We start from the raw sequence: 11779 nt of genomic DNA on the forward strand, positions 1-11779 counted from the left end.
TCTGCCCAGCTAATTTTTTCTTATCCTCATAAATTTTCCTGTAGCAGGCAATAGCTTTGTGAATATCTGCACACACTTTTGCAAACATTTCAGTGTTTGGGTCCTGAGATTCAAAACGAAGTAAGTGCCTTCTAAATCATGTTGAAATCTTCAGCCAGCTGCTTACAGGTGAATCCCTTGGGTTAAATAGCTTTGGATTCCTCCTCTGTGACTAATTCCTGGGCCCTTTGCTACTCTAGCTCCATCAAATCCTCGTTGCTCAGCTCCTTACTGTGGCATTCCAGCACTTCATGGATATCGTCTTCAATTTCCAATTGCAGTTGCCTGCCCAATTCGACCATCTCATCGGCCACTGAAGTCACTGTCTCTATAATTCCATTCAAGCTGTTTGTAAATTGTGGGCACAGCTTCTTCCAAACACCATTCATGGTGGTAGTCTTTACCTCATGCCAGGAAGCATCAGTGTTTTTAATTGCCTTGTAGATGTAGTTCTTCCAGAACTCTCTCAGTGTCACTCCAGTGTCACCTTTTGTCTCCTTCACAGCCTGTGTAAAAGTTCTGCGCAGGTTGTAAACTTTAAAAGTTGCATGGCACCTTGATCCATAGGCTGAAAGACAGAGATGGTAATGGGAGGCAGGTATACCACCTTGATCTTGTCACGAAAATTGTCCAGAAATGGTGGAGGACCTGAGGCATTATCTAGGATAATGCAGGATCTCAAAGGGCAGTTTTCTGTTGTGGCAGTATTTTTCTATTTCAGATGAAAAAACAATAAAGGAGACAGAAGGGACCCACAACAAACCACAATCTTTATTAAAAGTTAGGCACTTGCGTCCTGGTATTGTGGACTTCTTCAGAATAATAAAACAATTCAAATCCCACCTTTTATACACTTCCTTAACCACCTAATTAACCAATTAACATCTTAAAATGCTAGCACAGCTCATCATAAAAACCTGCCAATGTCAAGAAATCAAATAATATTGCACAAATATATAAATAAATTCTAAACATTTTAACAAATCACTTACAGTACAAAAAATACATTTTTATTATTATTTTATACATAAAACCAATAATTCCTTATAACATAAAATTGGATTTCAATTTCAATAAACTACCAATAGAAACTTGTTCATTTAATCCTGGGGGCTCAGTAGGATTGGCATGAATAATCCATTGATACTCCAAATATTCTAAAAACTCATCACTGGGTCCACCCCTGGGCCCAAAATCACAGTGGTCTATTGCACTAAACTTAAAAAGGTGGTTGCTATTGTCCATGATGTGTCTATAAAAGGCAATTTTCAAAAAGGGGTTTTGTCATCCATGCTTTACAGTTAGACTTTCACACAACAGGAAATTAAGCTTTGACAACACCCTTGAGGGCCCTGGGGTTTTCAGAATGATAGATTAATATAGGTTTAATTTTGTAGTCACCAGCAGCATTTCTGCCTAACAGGAATGTAAATCTGTCCTTTGATGCTTTAAACCCAGGCATTGACTTCTCTTCTTTCACAATGTAAGTACGTTCAGGCATCTTCTTCCAGTACAACCCCGTCTCATCAACATTGAAAATCTGCTCTGGTAGGTAACCTCCATTGTCAATAATTGCCGACAACACCTTGGGAAACTCCTTTGCCACTACCATGTCCACACTGGCAGCCTCTCCACCCACCTTTATGTTGTGCAAGTTTGAGCAAGCCTTAAATCTATGGAACCAGCCACAGCTAGCTGTAAATGTTTCTTCACCAACACTCTCACGGTCACCATGTTTTTTCTTTAAATCTTCTAAGATACTCATGGCCTTCTACTGAATTAAGTTAAGACTTATAGGTATGCGGCGCTAATACTGGTCTTCCATCCACACATTCAATAGTTTTTCCATTTCCTCCTTCACCACACTTCATCTCACTTACTAACTATTGTGGAATGTATTGGTACAGAACCTTTCACATGCTGCATAATGTGTTCTTTGTCTTTTACAATTGTTGAAACCGTTGAAGGATTCATCCCAAGTGAACTTGCTATGTTTGCAGTTTTCTCATCCGAGTCACTTCACTTTACAATGTCCACCTTAGTTTCCATGGTAATACTGCAGCACTTCTTGCATTCACCACCACTACCATTGGCTTCTCACTTATGTTTTGGAGGTATGTTGGAGGTACTACTGTATTAAGGTTGTAAAAATAACCACAGCGCAGCAACATGATTGGGGCACAGTACTACTGTTCAAGGTAGTACGTCACATCACAGAGAGACAAATATAATATGTTGTGTTTGCCTACAGGCTAAAGACTGACCACTAATGCCACCTCTTGCATGGTGGACAAACTTGAGACAAGTTTGTTAGTAAGTCTGAAAGTTCATAAGTTGAAAGGGTGAAAGTAGGGGAGCACCTGTATGCCGAAGATGCTACACTTCTTTTCCCAGCAGATTCTATTCTGCAGGTGCAATCTTCTCTGCAATAGGCTGAGAAAAATACAGAGAGCTGGTTAGTCAATACAATAATGCCTCTACAATAACGCTAAAACTACATATTACTTACCTTTAACAAAATTGGAAGCAATGTTTTAAGTTCACTTCTGCCTACTTATCAGTCACATTTGTTACTACTGTTGACTTCAGTAAAATGTATTTGCTTGTTAATCAGGAAAGACAACTGATTCAAACTCCTTTTACCTATGACTCTTGACAAGAGGCATAAACAAAACAACATGACATCCAGTTGCAGAACTATTTACAGAGAAAAGGGGCATTTTAAATAGGGTTCTGTGAAACTGTAATGTACATACATAGCAGTAGATGAGTAATTCATAAAATAACAGAAGTCTTATTATTTACAAAAAAAAGTATGGAGACCATATGGAGTCTAGGTATCATTTGCATACAACTAGAGAGACACAGTATTATTTACATAAATGCTGAACACCAAATAAACAAATTTAAAATATGAAATAAAATTAGCATACTATGGAGGAACTTTCCAGGTTATCATTCATATCAAAGGTAAGCATGTCAAGTGATAAGTCACTGCTACTAAACACATATCATAAGTCATTACCTCTAAAATGCATTCATAGTTAAATATGTTTCAGATAATTTAGTCTGAAGGCTAAGTTGTTGAAGGATTTGTGAGAAGGCCTTTTCATCAATTTCACCAACTCCAAAGGAAGGGCTTACAAAAGTGGGCGCATCATATTCTTAGGCTCTTTAAATAGTAATTTAAGCTTTTAATTTTTAATTTATGTGCCAGATTAAAATATTGTAAGCTAAATGTAGGGGAAGTTAGAATTAATGTAGCAGTACCTGTAGCTGGTAAACAACTGGCATGACATAGGAACAGGCAGTTTGTATTTATATTAGTCAGCAAAAGAAAAAAAATGTCAAATTTTATTAACAGCAGCTTTTAATGTACTTCCTATTACGGAAGGAAATTAATATTAAAAGCAGTAAGGCATACTTCAATTTAGAGATCAGGAGGTTGATACCTATAGCTCTTCTGGCCTCTGAGGTTAAAGAATTGCATCATGCATAATAATTCTTTGATATTTGGCTTCCATGTTAAATAAGTCATTTACAAAACTGTCTTTAAGCTGTTTTTTTTTCCTGTACTATGAATCCAAATTTATGACAACCACAGCCAGGACTAGAATCACAAAGGCAGTATGACTCCCTACCAGTCTCGTAGCTTTTCACCTATTTAATAATCTTCTAATTCACTTACACCTTCTCAAAACTTCATTTCCAAAAGAACTGATAAATTTGCTTCCACCCTAATCAGCTTACTCATCGGCTTCACTGTCATACATCCACTAGGTTGGCTTGAACTGCCTAACCATCTGGCCAAAACCCAGTTCTTGTATGACAACAAACTAAATTACTGCTCTACATGAGAATCTTCTTTTGGTCTAATAGGCGGGAGTCATCCTTCTCCTACATTTCTCAGATTTTCCAGTATATAGTCTTAATGGACTTATAGACTGATTTCTCATAATCCACCAAGCTGTTGGTCTTTAGAATAAATTTTCTACAAACAGATACTTCTCTCTTTTTTTTTTCTTCAAAAACCTGACAAATAGTTATCTGAATAATGGGTCTGTAACTATGATGAGACCCGATATGTCACCTTCTTCCTTGTAAGTTTCTCTCTTGTCAAGCATTCCTCTCTCTTGTTTTCTTTTCTGTACATTTTATTTCATTGGCATTGTATTTCCTCTGTCTTCTACCATGCACTTTCTTCATATATCTACCAACTTGTACTTTCTTCTTTATTTGTGCGCATTGTTTGCTTTTTACACCCTAAATCATTTTAACGTCAGATATTTTTACCAATGCATTGAAAACTGTATTTTTCTGTACTCCTGCCTTTTCTCTGTGTCTGCTATTTGGATTACTGATATATTCAGTTATTTTCTGCACTTTAAGTAGCTTCATTGTTTTTAGTTTTTATTTCTTGTACTTTAGTTACATTTTGTGATTTAAGAGCCTGGAAGGGCTAGTGCTGCTCTCTAGTGGCAGTAGAGGGTAGCTTGGTCAAATTACGTGCTGTAAATTACTTAAGAAACCTTGTGCTAATTGTAATTGGTCAGAGGCCATTTTATTTGTTTACTGGTTGTTTTGGCCTCTAAAAAGGCACTGTATTTGTACAAAGCTTGACTCTGTGCAGTAGGTTTTAGCAGTGCTCTTGTGTAGCTGGTTTTAGCAATCCCTTTACCGATTCAGAAACCTACAATTGACATTTCCCTATAAAACTATCCCTAGTTAGTTTGTGCAGGAACAAGCACTGTTTCATGTGCTTTGGTGCAGATATTCCTGCACTAACCTACTTATTACCTAAAAAGGGTCAATGACCATGGCTATGAACTTTCTTGCTATCTCCACAGCCACATTGTTTGATACGGGCATCCTGAGGCAATGTAGCAATTATGTTTTCTGACAATCAACTTATTCTCAAAGAAACTGATAAGGTATGTGAGATATGTGATTGCACAATATCACTGAAGGCAAAGCTCTCACATACAAGCACTTATAATGGGCTGTCAGACATGCACATCCTCCATACACAGCATGTATCAGACACATAGACCCACATATGCTAAAGTAATGTTAATAAACCCCAGAGACATCCCAGACATTGAGCAAGCCTACAAGCACTCCATGAAAACAACACCCACCACAACACATACAGCCACATCTCATGGAGCCCCAGCTTCAAAGACCATAAGGCAAGCCACCACACAATCCTGTATTTTAGTCATACATGACTCAGTTTATGAGACACAAAAATATCCTACTTACCACTCTGAGTAAGGAGAAAGTCACAATCAGTTTTCTACCAAGGGACCAGGATCTGCCGTATCACTCGCGTACCCAGGCCATTGGACCACAAGTTCCAGTATGACTCAGTCATAGTCCATGTGGGTGTAAATGACCTGAAATGAACCTCCATGGACTATATGAAGAGAGACATTATGGAGCTCTTGGACTATGTGTCTTAGGCTGGTAGCAGCCTAGCACTGACTACATTCTACCTTCATAAAGGATGATCTTATAACATGAACAGAAGATAATTGACTTTAATAACTGGCTTAGCTTCTTATGGCATTCTAAAATGGTGCAATATTTGTCAGCATGGGAGGATATGGTCAACGGATTACATTGATTTGCTAAGTATGGTCTGCACAACTACCATCTAGAATTTCAAATATTGGCTAAAACATCATTCTACCCCTAGTGCTTTTCTTCGGCAATGACAAACTGACAAACTTTCCGACAAAGTAAAACTGACCCACAGCAATTTAAAGTTGTTACTGCTAAATGCCAGGTATCTAAACAAGAAACTCCACTACCCCCAAGCTGGGTCTATATTAAATCAGCGAACCCTTAAAATAGCAAACACTGATTTATCGACCCTTTAAGAGTGAAAGCTGACAATCCCGAAGACAGGGAACAGCGATTTTTTTTCCCAGGGGAAAAAAATCACTGGGCCATTTTCGGGAGATTGCCATTTCCTCCACTGTGGTATGATCTCAGAGTTGGTATATTTAAGTAGGGGGTGTGTGGGGGTGAAGCCACCCCCACTTTATTTTGTGTTTTGAACTTTTTTTTTTTGTGGAACAGTGATTTTTTTTTCCCTTGGAAAAAAATCGCTGTTCTGTTTCTTCGAGATTGTCAGGTTTCACTCTTAAAGGGTCAATAAATCAGTGTTTGCTATTTTAAGCATTTGCTGATTTAATATTGACCCTCCAAGCTCACTCACCCTGAAGAATGCAGATATCTGTGCAGTTACCGAGACATGAGTTAAAGCCTAAGAAAGAACACCAGCAGTGTGGGGTTACAATGCCTGCCATATATTTAGGCCAGCTACTGCACACGCATGGACTAAAGTTTTGAGGTGCCTCAGCCCCAATCAATAACAAGCTCACCTCAAGGCTGGTCAAACAGGATGATGCATTTGAGCTCCTCCACATCCAAATTACTATAGGCAAAATAAAATACCATATCCTTGCTAGCTATTTGTCCCACACCATGACACAGGAAACTCATAACTCAGAATTACTGAAGACACCATAGTCGTGGGTGAGTTTGACTACCTCATTAGGAATCATACACAAACACAAACCTGCAAGACCAGAGATTCTTGAACTTTGTAGACACAAACACCATGGACCAGATAGTCCGCACATCAGCAAGGGGAGCAAATATACTGGACCTAGACCTCACTAACATGAGGGAATACTGCATCCCTGTAGTATAATGCCCACTCTGGTAAGGTCGAAACATAAAGCTGTTTCCTTTGAAATAAAAATAAAACTCATGACCCCAGATAAACCCCCCCCCCATGTTATTTAGAAACTATTCTAAGACAAATTCCTATTATTAAGAGACAAACTGGCAAAATTTCAAGCCCCAACAAACTGACAACACAGCTACCTATGCAGAATTGTTCACAGATATCCTCTACAATCATGTTAATGGATGCAGAGAAACAGCTGGCCTACCAGGAAAAAGCTCAGAACAACTTAAAAAACAAGCCATCCTGGTGGAATTCAAACATCATTGGGTTGTACAACAAGGAAATACAACACCCAGAAGGAGAAAAACTCTCTCATCTATCTAAACAAACAACTCAGAGAGGAAATCAAGTCTATCAAAGCCAATTTTCAGATAAAAATAGCCTCCCAGACCAAAGACAACCATAATGCTTTCTTTAGCTATGTCCATAACCTCAAAGGCTATACACAACAATGTGCAGAACAAATTGTAAATGGATCCACCTTCACAGATGCAGAAGATACAGAAAATTTACTGGCTGACAAATTCACCTCTAGTTTTACCTTTCTCCTAGCCACCTCTCAAGGAATACATTGAACATGCACCTCCCCCCATTAGCACAAGGGAACAAGTCTTAAGAGCACTATCCAAGGCTAAGCACATCAGATTAATGGGTCCCAATGATATCCCAGGATGACTCCTAAATAGCATGGGACATGACCTATCATGCAGCTGCAATCACTGTTTATAGGTTCATAACTGTTTATTAGGCTAACAACCACAAGGGCCTTTTTAAGCCTAGCCACACATCCCAAATCTCTGACAAGTTCTGATACCCTTGATAAGTGTAAGCAGGGATTTGGGAGGTGAAACACTTACAAGCAGGGGCCCTGGGAGATGAAACATTTACAGGCTGCCTGTGTCCATTAGAGACATAGGTGCCAAACCAGGGATGCATTTCCTATTCCCCAATTGTCCAAGTTGCACTTGAATTGGGTTAGGGAGGAACTCTGCTTCACATCAATGGAGAGCCTGTTCCTTAGATGGTGCAGTCTCTGGGATACATACCTCTCTCTACAGCAGGTCCTATTTATATCACAGGCAAGGTTTAAGTCTTTAGAATGGATAATTCTGGTGCTGTTTGTTTTGTGGATATGCAGGAGGTCTATCAGAGTGGGGTCTGACAATGCCCTGTATGCCAGACATAGGTCTCCCCTCAAAAGTCTGTAGGAGACAGAATACAGGGATAGGGCCTTGAGGCAGTCTACACAGGACATTTTACTTACCCCCTATATTCTTTTAATGAGGAACGTCTGTGGATATTCCAGTTGTTGGATTTGCCTGGCTAGGTACATACCAAAGGGGCAATGTACTCATTGATAGGTCTGATGAATACTGAATACAGTGGAACAATGACTTCCTTGGGCTTAAATGCCATATTTTTGTTTATAAGTTGCACAACATAGAATGATTTCCTCATTACTGTAGACATGTGATGGTCAAAGGTTAGACCACTATTTATAAGTGTCCCTAAGTCCCTGACTACTGGGTAAGCTCTAAGGGGTGTGTTGTCAATACAATAGTTAGCAGAGGTGGATGACTTCCCAAAGGATACTATTATCCATTTCTTGGCATTTAGTTTTAGTCCACAGCTCTGACACCAGTTGTTTGTCTGTGTCAGCCCCTCCTGGAGAACATTTGTGTCAGTGTGGGATTCAATGACGGCTCTTAATTTGCAATCATCTTCAAATTTAGTCAGCCAGAGACCAGTGACATTGGCTTTGGCTTCAGAGAAGTAAATGCCAAAAAAGGATCAGTGCAAGGACTGATGCCTGAGGGACTTCACTTGTGACTGGCTTCTCTGTTGAAGTGGACTCCACAATTCTAACTTCCTGTGTCCTGTCTGTGAGTCGGTTGGCTATCCACTGGGTGACATATGAGTTTGCACCTAACCGCTTGAGTTTGTCCACAATGCCCGTGTGGGGTATTGTGTCAAATTGCTTTGGTAGGTCAAGGTAGGTATTGTGAACCATTTTCCCCTCATCCATTTGGTTACCTTCACAAAGAAATCCACCAGGTTGAGTAGGCATGATCTGCCCTTGACAAAACCAAACTGGGTTGGGTCCAGTGTCTGGAGTTTTACTATAGCTCTATTGATCATTTCCATGATAATTCTTTCCATGGCTTTACATATAAGACTAGTGAGACTTGTTGGTTAGTAGTTTCCAGGGTCTGTAGATGGCCCACCTTTGTGCAGAGAAATGACTGTTGCTGTTCTCCATTTATGAGGCATGAAGTCTGTTTGGAGGCTACAATTAAATAGTAATTCCAGAGGCCCTGATAGGTCATGTTTCATGCTATTTAGAAGGCATCCTGGGATAGTGTCTGGGCCCATTGATGCAGTGTTCTTGGTCTTAGAGAGAGCCTTAAGGACCTGTTCCCTTGTAATGTTAGGGGGTTATATTTGATAGTGTTTCCTGAGGGAAGGTTGAGTGGGAGAGAGGGGTAAAGTTGGAGCTGAATTTATCAGCCAGGGAGTTTGCTATATCTTCTGGCTCATTATAGGTGGCTCTATTTACAATGACCTCTACATACAATTGTGTATTGCCTTTGAGGTTGCAGACAGCTAAAGAAGTTTCTGTGGTTGTCCTTGGCCTGGGAGACCAAACTTACCTCAAATTTGAATTTGGTAGAATTTATTTGTCCTCTGAGTTATTTGCTTAGTTTGATGAGAATGCATTTATCCTGCTGAGTGCTGCACCTCCTAATTTTTGCCATGATTTTCTTCCTTCTGTTATACAGCCTATTGATTTTGTGATTTCACCAGGGTGGTTTGTTTTTTGAGCTAGTTCTGTACTTCTTCCTGGTGGGTACAGCTGCCTCTGTGCAGCTATTAACATGCTTATACAGGTTTTCTGTGAACAGTTCTGCATAGGCAGCAGTGTTGTTAGGGTTTATGGGGTCTTGAAATTTTTCCAGGTTCTCACTTAATAGCAGGAGATTAGCCTTAGAACAGTTCCTGAATATTCCAGGTTTAGCTGGGGATCCAGGTTTTATTTTTACTTCAAAGGAGACCATTTTATGGTCTGACCTTACCAGGGAAGACATTACAGTAGGGGAGTGTGCAGCACTCTCCCATATTAGTGAGGACCAGATTCAGTATGGCTGCACCCCTGGTTGGTATATTGACTATCTGGTCCAGGAAGTTTGTGTTTACGAAATCTAGGAATCTCTGTGCCTGTATGTTTGGTGTCATGTAGGATTCCCAGTTAATAGTGGGGTAATTAAAGTCATCCATGAATATGATATTGGGTTGGATGGTTAGTGTTTCTAATAAGTTTATAGACATGGCATGAGTTTCCAAGGTCACAGAGGGATGCCTATAGCTTCCAAGGAAGTGGCATTGGATTTTGCCTATGGTGATTTGAACATGGAGCAGCTCAAGTGCATTGTCCTGTTTGACCAGCCTTGAAGTATATTTATTTTTGATGTAAATATAGACACCTCAACCTTTAGTCCCTGCCTGTGAAGTAGCTGGTCTAAATGTGTGGAAGGCATTATAACCTTGCACTGTTGGTGTGTTATCCATGGCTTTAAACCATGTTTCAGTGACCGCACAGACATCAACATACTCTAGGGTGAATAGAGCTTCTAGGGAGTGGAGTTTTTTTTTTTTGTTTAGACTCCTAGCATTGAGCAGCAATACCTTTAGATTTTCTTCATTTTGATTTGCTATGTCAGAAGTACTTTCAGTTTGGCATTGCCTAAAAAAAGACACTATGGGGAAGAAAATATTTAGCTAATATTCAAATGGTTTAACCATTTATTTCAGTCAGGCTTTATGCCACATGAATAGAAAACTGCAGCAGTCATCCCTCTGCACAAGGTTGAACTTTCTATGGACCCCAGAATCTACAAACCCATAAGTCTAACTTAGTCTTACATGCCAAGTCATGGAAAGAATTATCATGGAAATGATTAATAATGACATAGGAAACCATAAGACAGTGGATCAAAGGTTCACATGCAAATTCTGGACTAGCTGCCCTTGTAGGCCATTTTAAGACTAGCCAACTTCTCTCTCAAAAGTGAGAATCAAACTGTGTACTTTGTGTCTGTGAGATAAACATCTTAACCATTATACCAACCCACCATGTCTGGATACAACCCAGTCTGGTTTAGCCAAGAATAGATCATTTCTACTCAACCTAGTGGACATCTCTGAGAAGGTCACCAAGGTAATGAATGAGGGCAAAACGGTGCTTACTGCCTACCTTTACATGGCCAAGACACGTGATACAATACCTTACTTGGACATTGTAAGCAAACTCGTGGAATTAGGCATAAGCCCTTATGTTACTTACTGGATAGCCAGCTGGATTTTAGATAGGACTCAGAAAGTTAAGATAGTGAAGTCCACTTCCTCAAAGAGGCCTGTGACTAGCAGAGTACTTCAGAGCTCCATGTTGGGTCCATTCCTTTTTGCCATATACTTCTTGGAAGTCAAAGTAAATGTCAAGAGCCTCTGGTTGACCAAGTCTGCAGATGATTGCAAATTAGGAGCAGTCATACAATCCCCCTGAGACAATAATTTTCTCCAGGAAGAGCTTATACAGACAAATAACTGATGTCAAAGCCATGGTTTAAAACTCAGTGCCAAGAAATGCATAATTGTATCCTTTGGGAAGTTGGCTCTCCAGGAAACAACCTCATTGATAACACAACCTTAAGAGTAGACTCAATAAGTAAGGATTTGAGTATGTATGTAGAAAGTAATCTAGCTTTTGACCAACATGTGACTAAGGTTGTAAAGCAATCATTGTATGTTGCTCAACTCATAAGCAAGAATACAGAATCTAGGTCCAAGGAAGTCATTATTTGACTGTATTCAGGCTTCACCAGATCCATCACGGAGTACAATGCCCACATCAGTATGTACCCATCCAGGCACATACAACAACTGGAGCATCCACAGAGATTCCTCACAAAAGAATATAGGGCA

The 11779-nt window shown here is 39.7% G+C and overlaps 1 pseudogene; it reads right to left on the reverse strand.

Moving 5' to 3' along the window:
* Nucleotides 1-1291: 1291 nt before the first annotated feature.
* Nucleotides 1292-2013, reverse strand: LOC122796907 (annotated as a pseudogene).
* Nucleotides 2014-11779: the final 9766 nt, after the last annotated feature.

This window comes from Protopterus annectens, chromosome 3.part0, assembly GCF_019279795.1.
Source record: "Protopterus annectens isolate FY-2018-M chromosome 3.part0, PAN1.0, whole genome shotgun sequence".
NCBI classification, from domain to species: domain Eukaryota; kingdom Metazoa; phylum Chordata; order Ceratodontiformes; family Protopteridae; genus Protopterus; species Protopterus annectens.